Below are 10,576 nucleotides of genomic sequence, written 5' to 3'. Positions count from 1 at the left end.
GATGCTCAAAGTCAGCTAGTGGATGGATCACAGGGCTCCCAATGGAGGAGCTAGAGAAAGTATCCAAGGAGCTAAAGAGATCTGCAACCCTGTAGGTGGAACAACATTATGAACTAACCAGTACCCCGGAGCTCTTGACTCTAGCTGCATATGTATCAAAAGATGGGTTAGTCGGCCATCACTGGAAAGAGAGACCCATTGGACACACAAACTTTATATGCCCCAGTACAGGTTAACACCAGGGCCAAAAAATGGGAATGGGTGGGTAGGGAAGTATGGGGAAGGTTATGGGGGACTTTTGGGATAGCATTGGAAATGTAATTGAGGAAAATACGTAATAAAAAATATTAAAAATTTAGAAAAAGAAGGACAAGAGTAAGCTGGAAAAAAAAATAAAGCTACTGAATTTGTATAGGAGCCTCTTCTCTGGTATACATGTTACATAAGTAATACAATTTTTTCTATTGTTCAGCTCCAGTTATCTGGCTGTTTATTCGTTTCTTATACCACACTCTGTCTGGTCCTCCCACACAAACTGTATGGAAAAGTCTGAAGTATTTAAATAAGGATCTTCATCGAAGCTCAAATTATATTAGCGGAGAAATCGAAATCAAAATATTAACAAGGCTTTTATAGTGACTATCATAAAACTTATGACTAAAATTTCACCAAATTTCATCAATATTTTTAAGGTTGTCCAACTCGCTGCTGGAAAAAAAAATACAGAGTTCTTGACTGATTTAATTTTTACCTGGCATCTATATCTGATGAGACATAACCCTCCACCTTCTTTATAGTACCTGTCATTGACATTAGTAATATATAAAATTAGGTAATAGAGAAGGTGAAAATGAGATTATATTGATAGATTCATAAATTATTAGCATATTTATTTCATTTTAACATTTCTCATAAAGAAAAACCACATTCACAGTACATGGAATAATGAATTTCCCGAGGACATGTCTCTAGCAAGTAACTACAATCTATTTTGATAGTTTTATTTTAATCATATGTTGCAGTGTTCTGTCTTAGGAGAATTACATCATTTCTGTATAAGAGACAGAACAGGATATATTTCTGATATATATATGTAATAAAAGGAAAGTAATTACCATTTTTATTATGAGCTCAATTAAGAGATAAACAATCTGGGAGACTGGTCTCTTGCTTAGAAATCATGAAAAAAAAAGTGCAATGTAGGGTCAAGCACAAACTTTCTAAAACCATAGGTAAGGGCAATTTATTGCTACTAAAATTCTTGAAATTTTCTATTTTATTAATCCTTACAATTCGTTAAAAGCAATATTATTGTTGTTGTGTGGAAATTCTATTTATTTACAATATTTTCATTAGCTATTACTTAGAAAAGATTCATGAGTAAATATCAACAAAAGTAGAAATTATTCAAAGAATTCATATAGCCAAAACAAGTTTCCAGGTCATGGAGTAGGATAGTCAGTAAGGAGCACATAAAAATAATGTCAGGACAGAAGAAATGTGGTTTCAGTAAAGAACACAGATCCTCATGCATACTCTTGAATTTCATCCAGAAGAAGCTCGTCAGTCTGAGGCATTTTCTTTCTTTTATTAACCATGAAACGAAGAGAGAATCAGTCTTGAAACTCCAGCAATGTCATCTTAGAATTTTACACTGCTAATCTTCTGAGTCTCAATAATGGGGATAGGAGCCTAGTAAGGGTGTCCTCTGAGAGTCTCCACCCAGCAGCTGACTCAGGGATGCAGAGACCCAGAGACAAATGTAGATGGAGCTTGTTGCTTTTATGGAAGGATGGGAGGAAGAATTGAGGGCCCTGAAAGGGGTAGGAACTCCAAAGAAAGACCAACTGAGTCAACTACCTCTGACCCTTGGTGCTCTCAGAGACTGAACCTCCAACCAAAGAGCATGCATGGGCTGAACCTAGACCCCCACATATGCAGCAGATGTGCAGCTCAGTCTTCATATGGGCCACATAACAACTGGAGTTAGGGTTATCCCAAAAGCTGTTGCCCGTGTCGGATATGTTCTTCTAGCTGGACTGACTTGTCAGGCTTCAGTGCGAGAGGATGTGCCTATCTCTGCAGAGACTTGATTTTCCCAGTGTGGGATAATATCCAGGGGGTCCTCCATCCTCTCAGAGGAGCAGGGGAGGGGGAAAGGGAGGGATTATGGGAACTAGGGGACTAGGAGATACTAGAGACATATACAACTAGTCTTAAGTTGCCTATGTTTTATTATCAAAAATATGTACCAGAGAAATAGAAACATTCATATAAAGAGCAAGGGAGACACAGATATTAACACAAGGTGAGAAGAAATATAATTTTTTATTAATAAATCAGTGTTCCACTTCTAGTATAATTCAATATATATAGAAATATTTGTGTTTATACTTAAGATGCTTAAAATATTCATCTCATATATAGAATTATTTGGAAATGGTAGCCAACTCCATGGCGGTAAATAAAGAATTCAGAAAAATAAAGACCAAAACGAGTAAGACAACACTTCCTAAGAAAACTAAAGGAAAGGGATGAATTTATAATACAATATGCATTTTAATACTTATTATAAATACTTATTATAATGGGATAATTATGTCTTGCATCTCCAAATTAAATGTATTAGTATGAAATTAATTAGTATAATATCAGTCATGATTACTATTTTTATATTGCATGTTGACAAGTTACATGGGTTTTCTACCTCATTTGATTGTTTAAGAAAATTTATGACTAAATGACTCATAACTGTTATAAGACAGTTGGTGTCAATGTTTACATCGGCATAAAGAAAGCTATAACAACTAAAGACATCAATTCATGATGCTGACCATGATTACTATACTCTATTTCCCGTCCATAATTTCATAGCAGTAATTCTACATACATTAACTACTAGGCTCATCATTTCCCTATCTTCAGCATAACTTTTTTTTTCTCATGTCAAGAATACTAATGATCAGATTTGCTAACTAGACTACAAAATTTCATTTTCCTCATTCCTCTACAGTATCTTGTGCTTTCTTTCTTTATATAAACAACTGATTTCAGTTATATGAATCATTGGAATAAGGGTACTATTAATATCCAGGTAAAGGTATATTATATATGTGTGTATATATATTTGAGGGATTTGAGAATCCCATTATTACCTTAAATTTTTACTTGATCTGTAGATGACAATTAAACAATTATTATTTTTTGCATTTTTAATTAGGTATTTTCTTCATTTACATTTCCAGTGCTATCCCAAAAGTCCCCCATACCCTTCCCCCCACTCCCCTACCCACGAACTCCCACTTCTTGGCCCTGGCAATTATTTTTAATAGACATTTTAAAAAGTTGGATCATAGATGATGTTAATTTTTAACCCCAAGAGCCCAGGATTCTCCATTTATATCCAGGTTGGACTTTCTCAATGCGTTGTAGTTGTTTGAAAAAATTTCTATCCAGTCTTCCTTTTGTCCATATTTGTTGATGTACTAGCAGTAAGAGTGAAGGAGGAATATTAGAAGCAACACTCATGATGCTATAAGTATTTTCAGAATCTATGTATATATGTTTTATAATGATTTTATAAAGGATCAGAATAAAACTATGAAAGTACCTGAAAATGATATCAACTGACAGGCATAGTTTTTCAGGTATATTCTATTCAATAGGCAGCCTTAAAATATATATAATGGTTGAAGTATTTTAAGAGTTAATCTGTCGTATTGATTATAACAGGAGAACAAATAATCAAATAAGTAAGGTATATATGAGCTCACAGAGACTTATGTAGCAAGCTCAGGACCTGCACTGGTTAACACCAGAACCTCTGCATGAGTAGTTTAGTTATTATCTTAGTATGTGTATAGGACTTCTGCCAATGAAAATGAATGGATCTCTAAATGTTTGAATTCTTCTTTTTCTGTTTGGTTGTTGCATTCAAATTTGATATGATAATATTTCCTTCATCTCATTATATTTTATTTGGCCATATTTGGTTGTTATCTAATAGAAGCCTTTTTTTCTAATGAGAGAGAGAGACAGACAGACAGAGAGAGAGAGAGAGAGAGAGAGAGAGAGAGAGAGAGAGAGAGAGAGAGAGAGAGAGAGAGAGAGAGAGAACACCTTATGAAGGGAGTATGAATGGTAGGTTAATGTGTGGTTAGGATATAGAAATGTGAGTTTGGTGAAGGAAATGGGGGTAGATCTATTTGTTTACTATATAGTCTAACTATTCACACTTGTAAACTTGTTTCTTTTCTTTTTTTAATTTTTAATATTTTTATTGCATATTTTCCTCAATTACATTTCCAATGCTATCCCAAAAGTCCCCCATACCTCCCCCCACTTCCCTACCCACCCATTCCCATTCTTTTGGCCCTGGCATTCCCCTATATTGGGGCACATAAAGTTTTTGTTTCTTTTCAGTACTGATATAACAAACATGTAACGCCATGCTTGTCTGCTTATTTATTCTATACACTAAAAAATTAAAATAAATTTATATTGTCTAACAAGATCCTTTCCTTGTCCCTTAAGACATTTATTTTTCAGAGACAAATTATAAGGTTGAAAAATGTGTATCGTATCCTTAAAAATGTCTCACTGTTTTTATCTAATTGCCCCTCACCACCACCAATTGATCGCAGTTTTCAAGTTAGGCTCATCTAAATCATGTTTTAGTTCTTAAGCATTTTTTTTGTCTCCTTTACTACTCAATGGGACTTCACTTGCTATGAACAAAAGAAATCCCAAAATAGATAAACTGCTAGTCAAGCAGCCAAGTGGAAACCTGAATTATTCCACTTCTTTGATCACAAATATTTTAGCTGAAATGTAAAATTGGCTGTAAAATAATATACTTACTCAATTATATATAAAGATCATTTGCGGATATAATTACAAAGATTAAGGTTTGTTGAACATCTGTAGCTTTCTCTTCAAGGCAAATCAAAGTTACATAACTCTGGCACTTTTATACACTGCTTATGGGCAGTATCTTATTTTATTTTTCATTCCCAGTTGGTGCTTTCTTCTAAGCCACCGTTCTAAATATAGTCTAGAATTAAAGTAATGGAGAAGATGGCTCTGGGTTACAGAAATACTAGTTACTAAGACTAAACATTAGAGCATCATTTAGAGTTTATTTCCTCTATTTGCACACAGTTCTAACAACTTTGATTATCTGTTTTCTTAAACACTGCAGATTAGAAAGAGGAAATTAAAAGCAGGGATTCAGAAAGAACTTGCCAATGACTACATATGTGACAGTTATAAACCATGGGCATCACACTGAAGAACTTGAGTCTTCATAAAACTTCTCAGGGTAAATAAAAATTATTCTGACAGAAGTGAAAATGGCAAGGGGGAATTTACTCAAGATTGTTTCAAATGGGTAAAAACTATTGTAATTAGGAGGGAGAGGGAGAGGGAGAGGGAGAGAGGGAGAGGGAGAGAGGGAGAGGGAGAGGGAGAGGGAGAGGGAGAGAGACAGAGAGAGACAGACAGAGAGAGACAGAGAGAGAGAGCCTAAAATAGATACAGTTGGGGACGTGTTATCTATTGCCTTGGGAAGAATGATTTGAAAAACTATGGAGAGCTATTTGGATCGAGGAGAAAAGCATCTCTAGGTTTCAAAATGCAAGGATCTCAATAAAATTGATTTAAGATTACTTAGTATTCATGGACTTAACTCAGCATGAAGTTAATATAACATGTGCAGAACAAAGCACAGGGGTTGGGGATGTAGCTAGTTGGCAGAGTGCTTGCTTAGAATAGATGAAGCCCTTTTCTTATCTTTTTACTGGAAAGACATGATGTGGTGACACAAAATGTAGCCCAAGTACTAGTGAAGTCCAATCAGCAGGATCAGAGGTCGCTCTCATCCTCGGGTATAAAGTGACCTCTTGTCTCCAAACCAAAAACAGAAACAACATTCATCATCTCAGCAGGCCCAACAGGAGCTTCTTCGTGGAAAGAGACATTGCTCTGGAATGTAAGAAGATCATGTGCAGCCTTTGAAATAACGACTTTCATTGAAAAAGGCATATTCCCACCAATTATGTCTCCTAAATATCAGTTTCTCATTATCAAGAATCACAGTGATTCAAACTGCTGACTTCCTAATGATGCTTTGCCTGATTTATTAGCATATCAAATGAGATAAATAGCTTTAACTTTTTCTCAAATTGAAAATGAACATCTGTAGATTAGCACTATTTGTGGTAATCATGAAATGACAGTTGTCTGTCCTAGGACTAAGATTCTTTATTACTTGGTAAAGTTTTAAATGGAGTGAAAGGAAATTAACAGTCAGGAAGCAAACAGATATTAGTTTAGAATGTGAACGAGAAGTCATATACCAAATTCAAAATTCAGTGAATTGCTTGTGTCAATTAGTAAGATGCCTCTTCCTCTGCTTTTCATTTAATACACTTTCAAGGAAACTTGAACATTTCCAGGATCCTCTTTTTATCACCTCTGCCACATACATTAATGACTTGGTGTTAGACATTTGGATCCCTTGGTTTTGCAAGTCTGGTTGAGCTCCTACTCACTTAAGAACCTCCCCTGCCTGGCAGCTGACATCAACACTAGCAAAGCCATCCTTCTCATTTTTACTTTAGGGGACTCACATCCTTTTATCTATAGCTCAACCCATCCCACAGACCTCTGTTCATAAGCTGAATGTATACCAACAGTGGCCAGGACTCCTGAGCAGAAAGGAGAAAAGGACCTAGATAGGAAGACAATGGATGGGGCCAGGCAAGGCTATGGTTTGCTGGATCTTAGAGATTCTTCTGGAAAAGAAGAGGGTGGGCTTCTTGTCTCTCAAAGTAAACCTGAACAAGTCACCATCACCAGAAAAGGTGAAGTGATGTGCAGACAGGACCATGCATCATAGGAAGGCTTCTTGACTTTGTCTGTAGAGCTACTGTCTTCCTGATTGGAAATAGAGAATAACTCAAGTTTGAGGAATCTATAGTGTGGAGGCTGCCAGAACTCTTTAGTCATTAAGTTCTCTATATGATATGTGGGAAGGATGATCTTAAAGAAATACTTTCAAACACATTCAAGTAAATTAGTAGTATATATCTTGGAGGATTCATCTTTCTAGCATCAACACTAGGGGCTCTAGGGCTGGGATAACTTCGCTATGTGCCAGAATACTGCAGGTAACTGTTCTGGTTTTCTCATTTCTCATTGTTCCATCAGTGTACAGGTAGCCTGAGGTAGCCTGTCTCTATCCAATATGCATTCTCTCATCCGCAATCCTTTCTTTCATCCAGCTGAGACATCCTGTCTTTCACCAGCATTTTACTTGAGGACTCTTCCCTCTCATGTTATTTTATTCTTCCCAGGCCAATAATACTCTAGGAGCAGCAGTAGAAAAAGAAGGGTCTGAACTTACTCCACTATGGTACTGGATCACACTTTGCTGGATCTGTCCCCTGTAAGATTGAAGCAATGATCTGTGTCCAAAGCTGATTTCACATGTCCTCAACACAGCAGAGAAAATAGGAGAAAAATATAGCAAGATGCAAACTTACCTTAACATTTCCTGCCTACAAAATTTAATCAATATATTTACTGGCTGAGTAAATCACAGGTACATTACTAAATAATACACCCAGTATTCCAAATTAGTAGTTTTGGTTTTTATGTCTACTTGTTTTTGTTTATATCAAGTATAGCCTTTCTGAACACTCTTTATCTTTTACTACTACTGTCAATTTCAGGAATACTTTTTTAAATTATATAAGGTTAAAATGTAATATTAAAGTTGATTTTATTTACATCCTTAGTGATTTCTTGTTCTTAACTAAGCTTCACTTGTGAACTTTTGACTGATGGAAGTACATTTAAATCATATTAAACTTTAATGTTGCTGAAAAATTATGCAAATAAAATCTCAAAGGCATATACCTAATTTTCCATAGTTCATTGGCTATTTGAAAACATGTCCTGAGAGGACATAGTACACTAAATCAAATAAGTCCTTCAAAACATTTGTAAGTAATGATAATCCAGTCTTCTCACAGAAACCCAAAGATCTGATTCTTAAGGGAAGCAATATCATTCAGAAACTGTTAAATTATTTTTGACTACTATTTATAGGTGAAACCTAAAGTTAGGCTCAGTGATATAGCTCCGAAGTTTTGTCCTTCTCTAGCATGAGCATGGCTGTAGCCTTTATGCCCAGTGAATCCTTAATGAAACTCTTCTAAAGCCCATGAATACTTGATGTATCTTGTGACCTAGTAGTCTACAACTGCAGTAGGTCATCTGTTAAGGCTATTTCATGCCTGACAGGCTTGTGTTGCTTGCTCAGGAAGATGAAAAATAGACATTTCAAAACAAGATTCTTCTTGAAAGCTGTTTTTCTAACAGTGAGCCATAGTTTTTCTAACATCATTCAGCCATGTGGTTGATTTTTCAATCTTTGTAAGTATTTATGTACACATTGTCAAACACCCGATTGCAGAAACGTTTTAAGAAAACCATAACAGACAGGAATCTTCTGCTATGTACGTTCAAATTTTATGTTTAATTTTCCCAATTGTTAGGCATAAGTATTTACATAGGTTCAAATTCTACTTTTTCTAAAGACTCCCAAAGGTAACTAAGTCCTATTCTCATGGGAGCCACAAACCCAGTTAACCAAAAGGAAAACAAAATCATCAGCATGGAACCTTTCTTGGTGTCCTGTGCATGAGGAACACAGGCATGAAAAAGGTACAGAAGCATTTCCTTTGAGGAGAAGGCAGAGTACCAGCCGCTCTCCATAGAGAAACTGAGAATTCTTTTCATCTGGAGAAATGCAAGGCACACAAACCTGAAAATTCACATAGCTGCATTATCATGTCATGTTCATTTTAAGCTTTCACATATGTCACATTCCACCATGAATACATACATGCATGTGTATACATGTGTGTGTCTACCTGTTTGTCCATCCATCTATTTCTCTGTGTGTCTTCTGTGTGTGTGTATGTGTGTGTGTGTGTGTCTGTGGGCATTCAGGTTCTAGTCTTAGAAATACAATATATTGATCTTGTAATCTATGTTTTACAAAGTTTAATGCAATTTCTTTTTAAAAAAATACTAAATTTGTTCTTTGACAAGCTCATACAAATATATAATGAAAAATCCAATTTATTGTTCTTGAAATATAGAAATATTACTAGGATTTACAATATTTTAGGGTAATGTTTTTAAAAATATTATATTTGTTTTTCCACAAATTTGAACAAATATATAATATAAAGAGATAGTCCCATTCTTTCTCTTTCCTCCTTCCTATCCCCTTCTACCTCCTTTCTCTGTGCCAGAGTTTCTTCACAGGAGCTCTGTTCACTGTTATACTGTTGTATAAATTCTAATTATAAAAGTAGAATTTAAAGTCGAGTCTATTGCTCAATAGTGAATGTGCTTGCTGCCAATTGACAACTCATACACACAAAGTGAAAGGAGCATAATGAGAGTTAAAACTTGTCCTCTGACTTACTCCTACTTCTATATGATTTAAGAATACATTCTCTCTCTCTCTCTCTCTCTCTCTCTCTCTCTCTCTCTCTCTCTTTCACACACACACACAAGCACACACACACACAAGCATACACACACACACAAAGACACCTCTCTTCATACCTTTTCAATATTTTACTTGAAATCTTATTTAGGACAATAGGACAATGGAAGGAAATCAAGGGGATATAAATTAGAAAGGAAGAAGTCATAGTAGCTTTATTTTCAGGTGATATGACATAAAAAAGTGATACTCCAGAAAAACACACCATAAATCTACTGCTGATAAACTGTTTCAGCAAAGTAGTTAGAGTCCATACTATCTCACAAAAGAGCCCTCCTATATACAAATTCAAATGTACTGAAAAAACTCTCACAATAGTCTCAAATTATATAAAATACTATGGGATAACTATAACCAAGCAAGTGAAAGACTTTTGAAGAAGATATCAGAAGACATAAACATCTCCCATGCTCACGGATGTATAAGATTAATATAGTAAGAATGGATATCCTATCAAAAGCAATCTACAATTATATTCAACCCATATTTTACTATAACATGACAATTATTTACACATCTTGAAGAGGTAGTTTATACCTTCATATCAAAAAATTAAAATCAAGGATAGCAGAAATAACTCTGAATGGGGAAAAACAAAAACAAAAAAAGGTAAACTGCTGGAGATATCACCATCCCAGTCCTGAAACTGTACTACAGAGATGTAGTAATATAAACAGCATGGTACTGACATAGAAACACTGATAATAGAATCAAGTTAAAGAACCAGAAATAAATCCACACATCTTTGAACACCTTGTTTTTGAGAAAGTCGTCAGAACTATACACTATAAAAAAGACAGCAAAAAATGATGCTAGTCAGACTGGATAGCTACTTGTAAAAAAATCCACATAGATATATACTTATCACCCTGCGCAGAACTTAACTAAAAATGGATCAAATACCTCAACACGAAACTTGATACACTAAGTATGATAGAAGATAAATTAGAGAATAGCCTTGAACTCACTGACCTAGGAAAAAATACCTGC

At 35.2% G+C, this 10,576-nt stretch overlaps 1 protein-coding gene across 2 annotated transcripts in view; it reads right to left on the bottom strand.

The window, feature by feature from the left end:
• Window positions 1-10,576, bottom strand: part of Cdh18 (cadherin 18) — an 867,298-nt gene that overhangs the window by 764,778 nt on the left and 91,944 nt on the right. The window lies entirely within an intron of this gene.

Source organism: Mus caroli, chromosome 15, assembly GCF_900094665.2.
Source record: "Mus caroli chromosome 15, CAROLI_EIJ_v1.1, whole genome shotgun sequence".
In the NCBI taxonomy this organism is placed as follows: Eukaryota; Metazoa; Chordata; class Mammalia; order Rodentia; family Muridae; genus Mus; species Mus caroli.
The sequence above is the reverse complement of the archived record's forward strand: the minus strand, read 5'-3'. Positions and strand labels throughout refer to the sequence as shown.